The sequence below is a fragment of the Amblyomma americanum genome, chromosome 3, assembly GCF_052857255.1.
Source record: "Amblyomma americanum isolate KBUSLIRL-KWMA chromosome 3, ASM5285725v1, whole genome shotgun sequence".
Classification (NCBI taxonomy): Eukaryota; Metazoa; Arthropoda; class Arachnida; order Ixodida; family Ixodidae; genus Amblyomma; species Amblyomma americanum.
The window spans coordinates 128521518-128539486 of NC_135499.1; positions in this window are offsets into that span (position 1 = coordinate 128521518).

Below are 17969 nucleotides of genomic sequence, written 5' to 3' on the forward strand. Positions count from 1 at the left end.
TATGATAGACTGTTGGCATGGCCTGAGGGAATCATTTCACGGGCGGGAGTAGATGAAACATCAGTGGCACCCTGCTCACGCATTCGATTAGTCTACGCGACTAAATTATTTTTATATGCTGGTTTTTCTTTGCTAGTAGCTTATTTTAGCAAGTGAAACAGTGATGAGCACTAGCACTTTCGAATAAGAGAACTTTTTCTCTAGATGCCGGAGTCAGAAATCAAAAATCCTCATTATTAATCGTCATCAGCCACATTCAACTCTTCTATTGGTACCAAAATAAAATCCTTCATTCAGAACTGAAAGTATGGGGACTACAGTACGGAATCTGTTGGGCGCTCGGACCGCGACCTGCAGCGTCTAGTCCAGTATCTAAAAAGCAAGGTTTATTCACCTCCAGCAGCGTTCAAGCGTGGGTTGTCCTGTTTCTGTCTACAAAATAGCATCCTCGTGAAGAAATTCGCCCCCAACATGATCGCGTACCTCCTGGTCGTTCCGAACAGCTTACGAGAAGAAATTCAGCAGGCTTTGCACGACAAACCAAAAGCTGGGCACCTCGGGTTTTCCTGCACCCTACCCCACATTCAAGATAAATACTAATGGCCGCGACAGCCTGGCGACGTCACGCGGTACATCGAGACATGCCGTGAGTGTCAACGATGAACGACGAGACCTATCAGGAAAACTAGACTACTAGACTATTGAAGCCCATACCATCACCGAGCAAGCCATTTCAACAGATTGGAGCGAACCTGCTTGGCCCCTTCTCAACGTCAACATCAGGCAACAAGTGGATCATCATGGCGGCCGACTACTTGACCCCACTACGCCGAAGAAAAATCACTGCGGAGTCGTACTGCGGCGGAAGCCGCGAAATATTTGTCGAGCAGGTCTTTTTCCGCCACGGCGTCCAGAAATTCTCACCGCGGATTGGGGGACCGCATTTACGGCGCGCTCACCCGAGCCATTCTGAACTATAGCCACACAAGGCACCGGCGAACAACTACGTACTATCCGTAGACCAATGTTCTTATGGAGCGTCTGAGCAAAGCTATCGTGGACACGCTTGCCATGTATGTGGACGCCAAACACAAGGCCTGGAATGCCATCCTTTCCCTACGCAGTCTTTGCGTACAACACCGCTGTGCAGGAGGCCACCCAGATGGCACCGTTTAGGCTCGTTCATGACAGGGAGGCAACCGCCACGCTTGACGCCATGGTCGCCAAAGTCACCAATGAAGAAAACATCGACGTCGTCGCCTACCTTCAGCACGCAGAAGACCGACGACTTGCCCGATTATAGATCAAGGACCAGCAGAGGACCGAAGCCAGCCGCTACAACCTACGAAGACTAAGCGCGGAATAAAAACCAGGAGACCTATAGTCTGGCTTCGGACGTCCATTCTCCGCCGCGGAATGAGTAAACAACTTTTTCGCCCCGCTATTTCGCCCGTACAAGGTTCTTCGTCGAGTATGTAACGACGACTACGAAGTCGTCCCTGTGGGAATGACAGCATCCCAGCGACGCCGAGCACGGCCAAAAGTTGTCCATATTGTCCGTCTAAAGCCGTATTATGTGCGGAAAAGGATACTGTGCTTCCGCTCTGAGTATTTGTTTTGTAGTCCGTCTATATTTTCTTTTTGTGGCCACCTTAATTGTTCTAAAGCTCCTGGTCGATGATTTTATGAGGAGGGAGTAATGCCGAGAATCTTTGTACTGTTTGCTCGTACGCGCTCGAAGCCACGGGCACACGGCTTTATCATTTTGTTGGTGACGCGAGATGCCGCCAGACTTTTCTCGATTGTTCGCGGCCACGCGCCACTGGTTCCACATTTTTCCAAAATATTCCAGTTGCTTTTAGTTCCTTATCTCGAAGTCTCCCGGGCAGCTTTAAATTGAGCGCGGCCAAGAAATGCAAGCATTCTGTTCAACGACCGCCGAGCACGCTTGTGGCTATCACCGCCGCCGAGTCATGCAGTTCTTTGCGGGCGCGAATCAGCCCCAATAAACAGTTTCTTTTAGAAGCCCTTTCGATGACTTCCTAATTGCCGAACTGCCGTCGTCACTGTGTGACAATACTGCTCGCGCAAAAACCGTTTTCATTTGGTAGTAGTCAGCACATGTATTGTCTTTCTTATGTCGTATTTGTTTGTTGTGCTGCTTTCAAGCGTAGAGGTTTGAGAGTTGGTGGCACATTTGTTAAGCGAAGCATGGGGCGGCAGAAAAAGACGAGGACAGGAGGGTGCCACACAAGCGCAAGAATGGCGCTTGCGCTTGTGTGTGTTTGTGCTACCCGTAGTCCTCGTCTTTTTCAGCCGCGGCGTTCTTCGCCTAACTGCTTTGCCTCATCTCAATCAATGAACCAACTAGCCGAAATTGCCACTCTACATCATCTCATTTCAACATTGTGGGTGTGGACAATGCGCATACTATCGCAACCTAATGCATTGACTATTGACACAAAACCGGGTTACACGCCTACCCCTAACCTAGCTCTTTTTGCTGTTTTAACTTCTTCCTATCTTATTACCTCTCCATTCCTTTATAACCCTTTTTCTGCTCTTTTATGGCATGCGTCGTGTATGTTACGAAGAGGAAAAAAAACAGTTGCGAAAACAGGCTCGATCTCGAGATGTATTTTTTCTTGTGGCATCCTCTGAGGCATTCCGGAGGATATCGGAGTAGGTGAGGAGTCGGATCGGTTTGACTCTGGGATGTGGGAGACCGGGTAATGGCGACTCATATGGCGAGGAGTTCGGCACACACACAATGGTATTGGATGGAAGGTGACACGTGTAGGCGCCTGTGTATCCGGAGAAGTGAATGCAAACTCAAGCCTCACAGGCATCATCGCCAGAGAGTTCGGAGTCACTGTATACATCAAAGGTATGCACGCGTGCCTTTGTGAGCTAACATTTGACATGAGGTTTGCAGAGGGGAAGATTGTTGCTGACTATCGAGCGACGCGACCGACGAGATGCGATCGAAGTGTCCCATGGGAGTGTAGATTGGGAGAGGGGTGTCCCTAACTTTTGTAGCGATAGCTACACTACGGCAACTCTTCGAGCCTTCAACGTGGCCACCATGGCCACCGTGGCGGCGCCGTGGCAGGTCACTTGGTGCGGAGCAGCTGCTGCTGCCGGCGGCGCGACGCGCCGGCGAAACCGAGCTGCAATAGCTGTGCGCATGCCCTGTGTCAAGAGGGACGAAGATGCAAAAGGAGCGCCCAGCGAAGCGGAGCAGCGAAAGACTGACTACAATTCGACTGAGCGGGTTCCACTCGGCCAGCTGTAGCTATCGCGTCACTCCAGGTTTAACCAGTACTAAACCGCAGCCAATTTTTTCTTTTTCTAATCAATATACAAAACGCTCCCGAAGATCAAACAAAATAAACCAGTAAGAATTACAGAAGGAGAAAGAGCGACAACGTAGACGCCAGAAGACGCCCGTAACGCCGAAGACCCCTGCCACCATCTGCGCACGCAGACATTAGGACGGCCGTGCCACTCTCCCAGTAGCATTTACTAATAGAAGCACACTAGTCCGAAAGGAACTATCCTTAGTCTGGGTCTTCGCTTTCTAGCCACCAGACACCCTTGAGGGCTCTACTGAATACAGCAGTATTTTCTTTTTTGCAGTGTCCACACTTAGCATGCTGTGTTGAATTGCCGGTCATTAACAGTATACATATCGTGCTGTGAATTCACACATAGTTTCGCACCGCTACAGAGGCTTCGGCTAGTACATGTGGGGTAGATGTTTGGGTGAGTTGGTTGTTCACGATAAGGGCAGTTACAGCGCGAAAGAAACAGACGAACAAGAAAAGTACACACACACAGAGCTCTGACTATAATCTCAAGAGTTTATTCAAAAGGTCGTCAATGTATACAACAATAACTGCATGACAACAAGCAAAACATAATGGGGGAACATACAAGAAGGTCAGAAATTTACATAAATTACAGATATCTACACTCTATTTGATACGTGCTCAATTTGTTTCAATGTAAAATGAACTGACTGCTGACCTACACATAGATCAAGGTGCTTTGCAATGCGGTAAACCTCTATTATCTCTCTCGTTAGCTGTGATTTGCCTTTTGCCACAACCTGGTTGCTCACTGTCACGGATGCAGCAAAAGAACATGCCAGTCGATTTAAAAAGACTTTCAGATTGTGGCCAATTCATCACCGTGTATTGTCCACCGCAAGTTGGTACAACATAAATATAGCTGGAGGCGGCATCTTATGAAAAGTGCCTGTTGAAAATATTTGAAATGCCTTTGACATATTATCCTCAGATGCTAACACTTTATTTAGAGGCTGCATTGCTCACGTTTCAATTACTGTTCTCTATATCATGCGAGGACATACCACGATACCTAAAATTTGTTCGCCTTAAACCCGAACTTTCCTTCGTTGATGTAATATGTTCCCTTTTTCTTAAACACCTTCAAGTTATTCTTTGAGCTTGAAAATACTTCAGCATTCTCTTCAATTCCTTCACTTCGATCTTACGCCATCTAGGACTTTCATTTTTTTGCGGACGAAGTGAAAAGCCCTGCGCAAAAGCGCAAAATGGGCTGTTACTGAGAGCCATTCGATGTGAACACGGTGAGCTTACTTATGGCGTATTCGACTGGTCGCTTTGATCCTATGGCTCAGAGCCCGCAGATCGGGGTGAGCTTCGAATATCAGTCGGAGGAGGTGCCATCAAGCCGAACATGCCAGGTGCTTTGGGAGCAGTCCCGGTTCGGAAGCAGAAAGATGAAAGCTTCTCACTTGGTAGCTGGTAACTTCTAGTGCCGCGTTTTATTATTCCGTATCGTACCTTTTCTTCAACGGACATCCATTTTCCATCTTCACAGCACTCGCTGACAGAGCTTCATGATCGGAACCACAACATTACTTTAGAGCTTGGTCAGCGTCGTTATCCTGATGTGTTCCGCACCTAACACTGCAACAATAAGTCCCAAAGACATTGCACTTCCAATGTCCACTCGTACATTTCTTGCAATGTACGCTCTGACGAACACCTACACTGCACTTTCAGCCTGAATAACAGAGCCACAAAGATGTCTCGTCAGGAATCCAGACGCAAACATACTGCAGAGGTCCCCTCGAGTTAAGCGTATGCCATACCCGCAAATGCCGCTGGTTCAGTCGTCAATGTTAGCAAGGTCATCTATGATGTTAGACATAGCGAAGAAACGTTCTGAGACACCGGCATATACTGATGAACTTCGTTGGCGTGAGGCTTATACGTAACTCGAGTACAAAAACACCAAAGCATTGCCACCGAGCCATTTAGCCGCCCACCGCCGACGACCGCCCCACCGCATATTACCGCCGTGCCAGCGCCTTGCTGGGATTGGTAGAAGAGCCCCCACGTGCCCCACAGCACTCCAACCGCTTTGGGAAGAAATTCGAAGTGCCTCGAGGTGCTCCGAGTGGCAGGAGATCACTCGAAAAGATCCAGTTGAATGTAGTTAGAGAGTTCGGTTTCGACCAGCCAAATGTGCGATCGCCTCTCAGAGTGCTCTAGAGCGATCTAAAGCGACCAGTCGAAGACCGCATTAGTTAAAGGGACACGAAGGAGAAACTGAATTTGAATTGTATCGATAGAATACCTGGTCCTAAACTCAAAAACACCACTCTTTCTGAAAACAAAGCTCTTGTGAGGTAGAAAAGAGCAAGAACTAAAATACGGGTATCGCCGCCACAGGTGAATCTCGCAAGTACAAACCTGATGATGAAACAGGAGAAAAGACACCGATCTCGGAGGTTGACAAAGGTGCATGAAGTTACGTGTTTGATACTGAATTATATAAGTTTTGTTTTCAAACCACTAGTGCAGTTTTATCACACGAGGAAGCCGGAAAAAAGGCACCCTATACTATCGGCCTTCTACAAATCTCTAATCGCAACTAGACGCCTATCTCTAATAGTTAAAAGATTAATTAATAGAAATTAGTTAACCATCTTACTAGTCAATATGATTTACCTGTTTTCTGGCGTCCGACAACCCTGACAATGCCATGCCGCAAAAGCCGTATTTTTCCTCAAAAATCCTATTATTGGAAATTACTAAGTCTTCCTTGTAACACCCGGTATATTCCGGGTGGCTTTAGTTATATGAGGTGCTTACTGTATGGCATATATTATAGAGTGAGTTTCTAGGGCAGCTTCGTTGGGAGGGCTGAAAAATAGCCCAGCCGTGTGCCTGATCGATGATGTCGGTTCGGGTGCATATATCGCAAACGCGTATGACCTTATATTAGACCGTGTGTAATTCGTCTATATCGTTGTACAAGTCCTGTATGTGCGGCGATGGTTTGAATGTGCTTGACGTCGGCCGTCATGGACGTGTCGCGTCATGTTTTTTGTTATGTTCGAAAATGCGATGTTGCGCGGTGGCTGGGGGCATTGGCTAAATGGGTGCCTGTTTGATGGTGGTGGTGCCAGCTTGGTTCAGGATGCCGCCTCCCTGCTCCGCACAAGATAAGCGCGCTACTTGCCTGCCTATATCTTGTTGCGTCACTTCGGCGACAGTGAGAAAGAGGCCAGTGCGTTGAAGTCGCTGATATGACGTGTACATGGGTAGATTCAGAGCGACCTTTAGAACTGTGTTGAGCGAAAGTTCCAGTTTTCTCATTTGTTTTTGGCGTTAGATACGGGGCGATGTACAGGCGTCTGCTACACACGAGTGCAGTGACGAGCTGCGTTGCTTGTTCTTCTCTAAGCCCCATAGATGTGTGAGGTTTCGACAGTCTTTTTGAAATGGTACAAAGTTAAGAGTTTGCGTTGTTTTTGTCATATATTATGAGTCCGAGCACGATGTTCCCAGTAATCATTGATCCTGGTGACATCACAAAAGTAAGTGATTCCTTGAAAATTGCATCATCTTCAGAGCCTGATAACATATCTTTGAAATTTTTGAAGCAAACAAACGTGTTGTCATCTATTTTTTTTTGCAAACATTTTTCAGTAGTCTCTAGAATGCGGTGAACTACCCTTGCAATGGGAGACCGGAAAGGTGGTTCCGTTGTACAAAACAGGCAACAGACACTCACCTCTAAATCACAAACCCATATCATTAACAAGCATTCCGTGCAAAATGTTGGAGCACGTGCTTTATTCGCATATCTTCAACTTCTTGGAAGCGAACTCATTTTTCACACATGCGCAACATGGCTTCAGCTGTTCGATTTCCTGCGAAACGCAGTTGCTGGCCTTCACACATTGTTTGCATGCTATTCTTGACAAACACTCCGATATCTATATCATATTTCTTGACATCTCCAAAGCTTTTGATAAGGTTAACCATAAGGTACTAATGTTTAAGCTGTCTTTTTTGAATTTAGACCATAAACTTTTTTTTTGCACTCAGTACTTTCTTACTAACCGCTGTCAATACGTAACACTTGACGGCTACGATTCAAACCTAACTAAAGTAACATCTGGTGTCCTTGAGGTTTCTGTTTTAGGTTCGCCGCTTTTCCTCATATTTGCTAACGACCTTCCTAATTATGTGACATCTTTCATGCATCTTTACGCTGACGACTGCGTTGTTTGTCGGGAAGTTTGCACCGACGCTGATATGGAAATTTTACAGTCGGGCATTTACCACATTGCAAAATGGAGTAAATTGTGGAAAATGGATCTTAACACTAACAAATGCAAGTCAATGCGTGTTTCACATCGCTCACCTCATCCTCCAAACTACGACCTGAATAACACCGAACTGGAAGCCATATCATCGTATCTGTACATAGGTCTGCTCATAACCTCAACATTATTGTGGCAACCTCACATTGATTCAATAATTTGCAACGCTAGTAGCATGTTCGGGTATCTACACGTCGAAATTTCAGCAAGGCCTCAGTTATATTAAATATACTCCTTTACGAGACACTTGTACGATCCAAACAAGTTATACGCCGCTTCCATATGGGACCCTAACCAAGCTAACTTATGTCAGCCCCTTGAAATAGTACAAAACAATGCGGCTTGTTTCATTTTGTCTAGCTATTATCGCACATCAAGCGTAACAAGAATGAAGAACAGTCTTTAATTGCCCTGTTTGTCTCTGCGTAGAAATTTCTTTCGTTTATGCCTCTTTTCCAAAGTATACCGACAGTCAACTTCAAGAAAGCAGCTCATTCTAGAATCCGCTTATCACTCGTCATGAGTTTATTTATTTATTTATTTATTTATTTATTTATTTATTTATTTATTTATTTGTTTATTATTTATTTATTTATTTATTTATTTATTTATTTATTTATTTATTTATTTGGAATGCTGCCAGTCTCCAGTTGAGACCTTAGCAGGTGGGCATTACATGTATCAAAGCAAAAGATAACATTTCTGTTGACCACAAACACAAGGTTGGATATATTCGTTGTAACACGTACACATTCTCTTACTCATCTTTACCACGTGCAACCTGTGTCCGTAAAGTTTCGAGACTGAATTGTTTTCTTCACTACAAATGATTCCCCAAAATAAATGTTGGTGCATATGTGTAGAGCCATATTTTCGGGCTAACCTGAGTTATTAATATTAACTGCTGTGGTGGCCGCTAGTTTCACTACATGTAGAAAATTACGTTGTCAGTAGTCGTTTGCGCATTCTACTGTGAGTGAATGTGGAGAGATGGACGTCCACCTCGAACAGCGTGTAAACATACAATTCTGTGTGAAGCTTGGCAGGACAGCCACACAGACGTATGAGCTGTTTCGTGACGCTTACAGCAAAGAGACATCGCGGGCGCGAGTTTTCGAGTGACACAAGAGGTTCGTTTCGGGGAGAACGTCGGTGGAAGACGACACAAGGCAGGGGCGCCCTTCAACCTCACGGAAAGAAAACAACGTGGCTCGGATCAAAGAAATCGTGCAGCAAGACCGCACCATTACAGTCGGCATGCTATCGGATGCTCTCGACTTTAGTAAGACAACATGCCACCAAATTTTGCGTGAGAGCATGGGGAAACGAAAGCTGAATGCCAGGCTTGTGCCGCACTCCCTCACACAAAATCAGAAGGACATGCGGGCATCAGTGAGCGCCGATTTGCTCTCCGAGGCAGAGAAGGATGCTGCATTCGGCGACAGCCACATTGCTGAAGACGAAACATGCTGTTTTTAATACGATCCCCAAACAAAGAGGTAAAGCACCGAATGGCGATCCACAAGCTCTCCGGCGTCGAGAAAGGTGCGGGGACGGAAGACCAAAAGAAAGACGATGCTAATTTTTTTTTCGATGCCAGAGGTGTCGTGCACCAAGAGTTTGTCCCATAACGGCAGACTGTGAATCAAGGGCTTCATATCCGCGTGCTTCAACACATGCGTGATGCACTGCGACGCCGTCGCCCTGACTTATGGGCATCTGGACAATTGAGCCTTCGCCACGATAACGCAAGGCCACACACTGCTTTCACCGTGACAAAATTTCTCGCTAAGCACCGCATTACTGTACTTCCCCATCCGCCATACTCGCCTGACCTCTCCCCATGCGATTTTTTCCTGTTTCATCGAATGAAGAGAGCCATATAAGGTCGCTGGATGGGAAGCGTGGAGGCCATTCAAGACGCCACGACAAAGGAGCTGACAGCCCTACCAAAACAAGAGTTTTTCAACTGTCTCCAAGACCTCAAGAAGCGTTGGAAGCCGTCTACAGACTGCAAGGAAGACTATTTCGATAGGGTGATGCACAAATGTTTTCAATGTTAAGCGCACTTTTTTTAAATGGACTTAGTCTCGGTACTTTACGGATAAAAGTTGTACATGTGGCGACTGGCAACACATCCCAGTTGTTATCGCATGCGTCAATGATAATGCCCTTTTCAGGAAAGCTTTATCCGCTTTCAAGTTTGTTGATGACATGGCCTAAGTGTTGTAACAACTTTTCATTTATATTGCTCAAACGAAGCCATGACGTTTTCAACTTGTTTGCAATCCCATTACGCCATAAAAATGATGCTTAAGTAGTTCGCTTTGTATTTTTTCCTCTTTTTCCATGGTTGTGTTCCATTATGTTTTCGTACTCATGAAAAAAACAATTTGAGCTGCACATTTTGTTATCGACATTTTTTTCATTCTTAGGTGTTTGTTGCTAATATTATGTCCGGCTTTCGATGGTTTGTTACTTTTTACTCTGTTTTTGCAGTCTGGTTATTAACACTGTTTTTTCCTATAATCTTCTACATACAACTTCCTACTCTTCAACCAAGATTCCTAAAAAATGTTCACTGCAACTGTTCACCCCACTCCCCTCTGGAATGCTTCGGCGATTGAGAGTATTGTAAATAAATAAATAAATAAATAAATGATACAGCACAGTATTTTTCAGCAAAAAATGTCGAAATTAAAAAAAAAAGTGTGCTGGAGAGTTATCGGGCATAATTATCGTGCACAGGCGTTTCTAGTAAAAATATAATTGTAGCTCAATTGATAGCTAGATGCATTGAAATTTCGCTCTGCGTTTTTATCGGAGCCTTTTTCTGTTTTAAGCGAGAATCGACTTGAATGGCTGTTGGGGAAAGGAAATGGCGCAGTAGCTGTCTCTTATATTTGCAGACACCTGAACCGCACCGCAAGGGAAGGGATCAAGGAGGGACTGAGAGAAGAAAGGAAGAGGTGCCGTAGTGGAGGGCTGAGGAATAATTTCTAACCTCCATAAAAACGCAGTCGCCGCGGTCGAGTTCCCGGGTTCGAACCCGACCACGGCGGCTGCGTTTTTATGGAGGCAAAACGCTAAGGCGCCCGCGTGCTGTGCGATCTCAGTGCACGTTAAAGATCTCCACGTGGTCGAAATTATTCCGGAACCCTTCACTACGGCACCTCTCTCTTCCCTTCTTCTTTCATTCTCTCCTTTATCCCTTCCCTTACGGTGCGGTTCAGGTGTCCAACGATATATGAGACAGATACTGCGCATTTCCGTTCCCCAAAAACCAATTATTAATTATTATTGTCTTTAACGTGCACTGACATCGCCCAGCATACTGCGCCTGTGCGTTTTGCCTCCATGAAAACACAGCCACGAGAAAAAATTTCGAAGTTAACCGCTGCATCTCGAGCCATGCATGGTTGCCCCGTACCGCCACTGCACTACAGAACGCGGCCTTGGCCATGGCCGCCGCGGCCAGGATCGAACCCGCTTCTGTGGTGGTGATGGTGAAAACTTTTTGGTCAGTGAAAGGAGAGTTTGCAAGCAAAAAATGGAGGCAACTGCTTCCGCGGTTCAGGGAAATTCTAGAATACTATTGCGAACCCGCTTTTATAGAGTCAGAAGCTGAGCATCATAACCACCCAGCGAATGCGACGGCTAGTAGAAAGAGAAAAGATGTTGTGGCCTCTGTCTCGATCAGTTATTAATAGTATCAGCACCTTAAAATATAGTTATCACTTCTGCACTTGTGTATTATCAGAGAGGGATTTTCATCGTTGATGTTATCCATCCTGATGGGGTGTTGCATCGCCACGGTCGCCCTGAGGCGCGCCAAGTGCAGAAGCCACGCTGGTCAGCGAGGAGAGCAGAACCTCGATTTATTTCAAAAGCTAGGTGCCTTTCATAGGCATGCTTAACGTGAGGGGAAGGGGGAAGGGGGAAGAGAGAGAGCGGCGTTAGCGGCTGCCACAAAGAAACGAAAGGGTGCGCGCCGGTGATGCGCGCGCAACTCAATTTACTGAATAGCATATGCCACATAAAGACCATCTCATAACGTATAAATAAATAACCGAAACACCTAGACAGGATAGGAGAACGCTCTCACTTCCGAATAGGTCACTCACTCCAAAGGAGCAGGGCCTGGAGGAGGCTTCAGGTCCACAGATTCTTTCCGTACTCTATACTACACGATGAAGACACTGGGAAGCCTGAACTCTGCAGTAGCTGCCACAGAATGACTTCGCAAAATCACTTAATTTGGGAGTGTCAGGATTCTCCTGGGGCGAAATCACAAAGCATACCAGACCTTGCCACCTGGGAAGAGCTGTTCCGGAGCCACGACCCGGATCCGCAGACTCCTCATCCGTGAGGTGCAGACAGCTTACTACAAGACTCTCCGCGGTCTCCGGTGCTGAGAGCCGGCCGGGAGGCACCCCCTCCTAATTGCTGCGCCCCGAGCGTGAGGCTACATGATTACGGGAATAAAGTTCATTGATTCATTCACATGGGGTACTAGTGGGATAATACAGTCTTGATAACGCGAGGCGACTGAATGCTACAATGAAAACGTGATGTTTTATATCCAAGGATATTTGCTTCGTGGCGTGTGCCAGCGGTACACTCGCAGCATCGTACGTCGCGTCGCGAGCAGCATAGCCCCATGCAATTCCCGGTTAATGGTTTAATGAATAGTCCAAGTGACGTCTATAGCTGGAGGATAACTGAAATAGGGTGGCTCACCTCCATGACGGTTTTCAAAGGCCGCAGATTGACTTGCTTGCATAGATTCTTGCGTTGCCTTCATAACCACTGCCGAAGTCACGAAGTAGCTGACGTCTTACGCACAGCGCGCAGCCTACTAAAGACCCCTTGCTGCCGCTATCACAGCACCGCTTTTGTGCTGCCTAGCGATCGGCCACTGCTGCAGTGTTGACGACAGAATTTCGTTTCCCTACGTCATGCGTACTCAGCCACTGCGATTAAGCTGTCGCAACTCGCGACTCTAGTCATGGCACCGTGGACCGATTTAGATTTTCCAGCCGGCTAACACGCAGGCTTCGTTGACAAGACAGAGACCCCTGAAGAACTCTTATCTCTTTAATGTTTAATGCAGAGCGCTTCCAGGGCAGCGTATGACTCTCGGGAACCGGCAAAGACATGCCGAGCACTGCAGTGGCTGTATGGGGCAACCATGGCTCGAAGTGTGAACTTTTTTTCTGGCTTAAACGAAAAAAGGCTCCGATATAAATGGCTGCCCAAAATTTGAACGCAACTCGCTATCAATGGAGCTAAAATTTTATTTTTACTATGAACGCCTCTGCACGAAAATTATGTCCGAAAACGCTGCGGGGAACACTTATTTCCTTAGTTCGACATTTTTTTCTGAAATACACTGAGTTGTATTATACTTTAAACCATTTAATAACATAGTACATATTACTAAAAAGCTTCGAAACATGTGATGTTGCTCACCAATGTCCAAAAAGAGTACACAAAAATTGCCAAAATGGAGTTTTTTGGAAAAAATACCGAAATAAAGCAACACAAAAACTTGCGCTGCAATTTTTTTTGCTGTGCGAATAAAACAACAATGCATACTCATAATGTCTACAAACTTTTCAAACTGAAAGTAAACAAATTGATTTTCTGCAGAAATGTTTTTGTGACAACAACTTTTGCCCTCCTCTGAGAAATTCGAAGGGCTGTAACATGACCAGGAAATATTTTTCGCCAAAGTTATTAAAGGTACTTACTTCAGCCGGTTGAATGCAGAGCCAAACATTTTTATGGAGACGATAGAAGGGGGTCATCGCTATCTCTGGTACTCATGGCATGGCATAACCCTAAAGTAACACTAGCGTAAAAAGAGCCACTGATTGGAAAAAAAATTTATTTACATATGTGCACATGCCAAGGTTACCGGATACATTGACATTCACAAGTAGACATGACGCTTAGCATGTAAGGCGAGCCAATTAAAGAGGTACCATAAGCAGCTTTGACCAACTAATAAGAATTGCTTGTGAGCGATTTAAGACGGGATAGCATACGTATTCACAAAAGCGTGAAACAGCAATAATCTGACACGGAAAAAACAAAAAAAAAGATGTTAGCGGCAGTTTGGTCTAAAGACCAGAACAAGACGATCGTTGTTAACAGAAATGAATGGGCACTACCGCTGCCGGAGGAACTCTTCCTCTCCCAAGAAAAAGAGCTCGTCTGACAAGAAACTGATCAGCTCCCTTCGAGGACGGCCAAGTATTGGCCACATAGTGCGGCGTCGAAAGCCACCAGCGACCGCGGTGCATCGATTGCGCCATAAACTAAAAAGAAAGCCACTCCACCACATTTCCACCTGACGGCTATTCGAAGTACCACCGTTTAACCACGGAGGCACCTGAACGTCAGGAGAAATAGCCCCCTCTCCTCAGATGGAAACGAAACCAAATTCAGGCAAAATTGCACAGCTTAGCTTAGCGCCTCCTAAGTATAATCCTGTGACTAACGAGTCCGTCTTCCTGCACGAAAACCATAAGTATTAACACCAGTAAGCAACTTACCCTCAAGCAAAAAGATTAAACCCAGCAGCCAAAAGCGGTCAGGTGAGTTAATTTGAAATTGAAATTAGTTTTTTGATAAAAGGAAACGTTGCATTAACTGTCTCGCATCTCGGTGGACACCGGCACCCAGCCCTAAGGGAAGAAATAAAGGAGAGAGTGCGGTGGGTAGGTGAAAACTTTATTGGTGAGCCTTATGGATGAGTCGCTACCTAGTGTTGGCCTGGCTCTTCATCCCGGGTGGCGGCCAACAGTCCATGACGTGCGGCGACCTCTCCAGTGCACTCTACCAGCCATCTCTGTGAGGGCGGTTCGGAGCTGGAGACTGCGAGCTCCCAACCCTCTTTGTCCGTGAGGTTCCAGCGAGATGGTAGTTGGAATTCTCGGCAGAGATATCAAATGTGGTCAAGGTTGGCCCTCGGAGCCCCACAAAGAGAGCATTCGGGTCTGTGTTGGCCTGTGTTAATAAGGGCTAACAAAGCCGGTGAAGGGAATGTGCGAGCCAGGAGCTGTCCCCAGGTGCTTTGTTGTTCTTTCGAGAGGGATATGTGTGATGGGGGATAGACGAGTCTTTGCTCCCTGTAATGAAGGGTTAATTCATGATAGGTGCCGAGCCGGTCCATAGGACTACCCCGGTCTGCAGCGTGCCCTGCTTGGTTGACGTACGCTCGAGCAAGAGAGTGGGCCACTTCGTTGCCGGGGATGCCTGCGTGGGCTGGCACCCAAACAACTTTAACTGATCGGCGTTCTGTAGAGCAAGAATCGATCATTTTTGGAGTGTTAGAATGAATCTGTCCCCGTGCACAATTCGTGATTGCTGTTTTAGAGTCACTCAGAATGAGTGTGGCAGCGGAGGAGATGACAAACGCTAAGGCTGCTTCTTCGGCTTCAAGTGAGGTTGTTATCTTAATCGAGCACGAGCTATGTGTTTGAGGTCATGCGATGATACAGTGATGGCGTAGGCCGAATTAGGGGTGTACTCTGCCGCGTCCACGTACACCACGTCTTTGTCGTTTGCATGAGCTTTGTGTAAAGCCTTGGCCCGAGCTTCGCCTCTGGCCTGGTTGTGAACTGGGTGTACGTTTTCGGGCAGAGGGTGAACTATGAGTCTGTCCCTGACGTTGTGATGTCGTGGGTGTTGTTGAGGGGTGCACCTGTTGGCTGAATCTTCAGAGAGGCGAGAATGTGTCTACCTGTATTTGTGGAGGAGAGTCTATCAATCTGAGCCGTGCGATGAGCTTCACTTAGTTCTTGCACTGTATTGTGTACTCCTATGCGTTGGAGATGGGTGGTGGGAGCTCGTTGTGGGAGATATAAGGCTGTCTTGTATGCCGGTCTTATTAAAGAAAGTAAGAAAGAGGTACCGTAGTGGAGGTTCCGGAATGAATTCGACCACCTGGGGATCTTTAACGTGCACTGACATCGCACAGCACACAGGCGCCTTTTCGTTTCACCTCCGTCGAAACGCGGCCGCCGCTGTCGGGTTTGAACCCGGGTACTCCGGATCAGTAGCCCAGCGCCCTAACCACTGAGCCACCATGGCGGGTACAACGGAGACGCACAACGGCCAATTCAGCGAGCAGCGTCTCTGCAGCCCGTTCATGATCTCTTCGGGCGGCGGATGGGCTGTTTTCAGAGGCCTCCTAGAGACTCCGAGCGATTTGTCCAAGGGGCAAGGCGTCGCGCCGAAAGGGCGATGGCGTTCCGTGGACTCCCTGGCAGCGTTGCAAGAGAGAGATGATGATGGTGATGAAATAGCTTTATTGACACCTGTCAAGGGTTCAGAAGGCGATGAAGACGAGTCTTGACCGCCGTCATCTCCCTCCCCTTTCAGCAGGCTGGGATCTCATGGCATTAAGCGGCGTCCAGGGCCAGACGGACGATTTTCTTTTGTTCTTGTTTCTGACTGACCATTAAAACTTCCCAGGACTCATATTCTTGTATGCTTCGTTCTGAATAGGGCATGTTCACACCATGTGAATCATGTCTGCAATTTTTTTAAGCGATGTTGGTTGCCTCAGGGAATAAAAGGGTATGAAACGAAGGATGATGAGGATGCTTAAAGAAATGCAAAAAGGTCGGCTGATCTAATTAAAACAACTAGTGAACATGTGGTCCCTGTGTCCAAGCGATATATGAATCCAGATTGTTCGGTGAGAGACCCACTGCCACCAGGAGCCGAATTCTCGTCGGCTTCAGCGCCGGGCAAACCCACAGTAGGTGGTGAATATCCACCTCACTATTTCTGATCTTGAAGACTGGTCATGCGGGGCGGGGATATAAACCTTGAAATAGCGGCCACTTGCGTGTCACGGCTGGAGTTAAGTGTTACCTCTCGGGTCTTGGATCACCGTAGACCATCTGCTTAGTGCTAGTGGGCTGGGAAAAAATATGCCGCCACCGTCTGAAAGACGTTCAAGTAACGAGCGCTAGCTATTGAGGGGCTTTAGCGTTAATTGTTTGGTGGCGCCGTCTATCCTCCATGCGATGCATTACCACGCGGTTAGGCTACTTGCGGCTACATTTCCATGGAGGCGAAAGCTAAGGCGCCCGTGTGCTGTGCGATGTCAGTGCGCGTTAAAGATCCCCAGGTGGTCGCAATTATTCCGGAGCCCTCCACTATGGCACCTCTTCCTTCCTTTTTTCTTTCACACCCTCCTTTATTCCTTCCCTTACGGCGAGCGGGCGCCTACCAACTTGTGAGCTGCCGAGTTCAGACGTCACAGCCGCCATGTTTAGCCTAACCATGACTAAAATTAATCTAATTAGGTGATATAGGTGTCTAACATGTTCTACTCATCCAGCCCGTTACGAATGTGTGGTTAGTTACATCTTGACGTCATCAACTGATTAATTAAAAGCAAAAAAATTTAATGCTAACCATAACAAAATATTGGTGTCTAACGTGTTCTACTCCTCCAAGAGATACCAAATATATTATTCGTTTTATGATTGCTTTATTGATTACTGAGTTATAAGCGGTTAAACATAGTCACGTGAGAAGTTAATTATGACGTAGAAATTCACTTACGCCTCCAATCAATTAAGAATTGGGTTGCTATTTCGATTCACTATGGGGGCCGTCGTCTTGAATTCCTCGGACAGAAAATTTCACGCCGAAGGGAGGTGGTAGCAGACCCCAAGGAAAGGAGAAATGTGATGAATAACAGCTAACGCTCTTAAAGCCCCCGCCTGTTGCTTTCTCCATGTGACCTCTTCTTTTTTCCTGAGCCCGTTGCATGCTCCGGGTAGTGTCTGTCTTCCTAATCTGTAATTACTAAGAATATCTTGGTGCGTGTTCACCTCCTCGTCGTCTGAAGGGGTTCTCTGCTCGATGAGACAGCCATGGGATCCCGGTATGTGATTGCTTTGGCCAATGCGTGCGCAGTCTCGTTTCCTCGGAGACCCTCGTGGGCAGGAGTCAATACTAGGTTAATTAGCTTTGCCGGTGTAGGGCCCGCACTCAGAATTTTGACTGCTTCGGCAGATACCCTGCCTGCGTTGCAGTTGAGGATAGCCAATTTGGAATCTGTTATAACACACAGTCGAGTTGGGGCCAGCGCAAGGGCTACCTCCTCAGCCGTTGTTGCGTCCCTCTGTCGGATGCTGCAGCACGAGACTAGGTCTCCGCCCTCCCTGGTTGCTAGGTCTACGAAACCCGTTCTGCCTTCGTATTCCGCCGTGTCCGTGTAAACCACGTCCTGTCTATTGGCTAGTTTAGTTCTGTAGACCTTTCGTTCTGT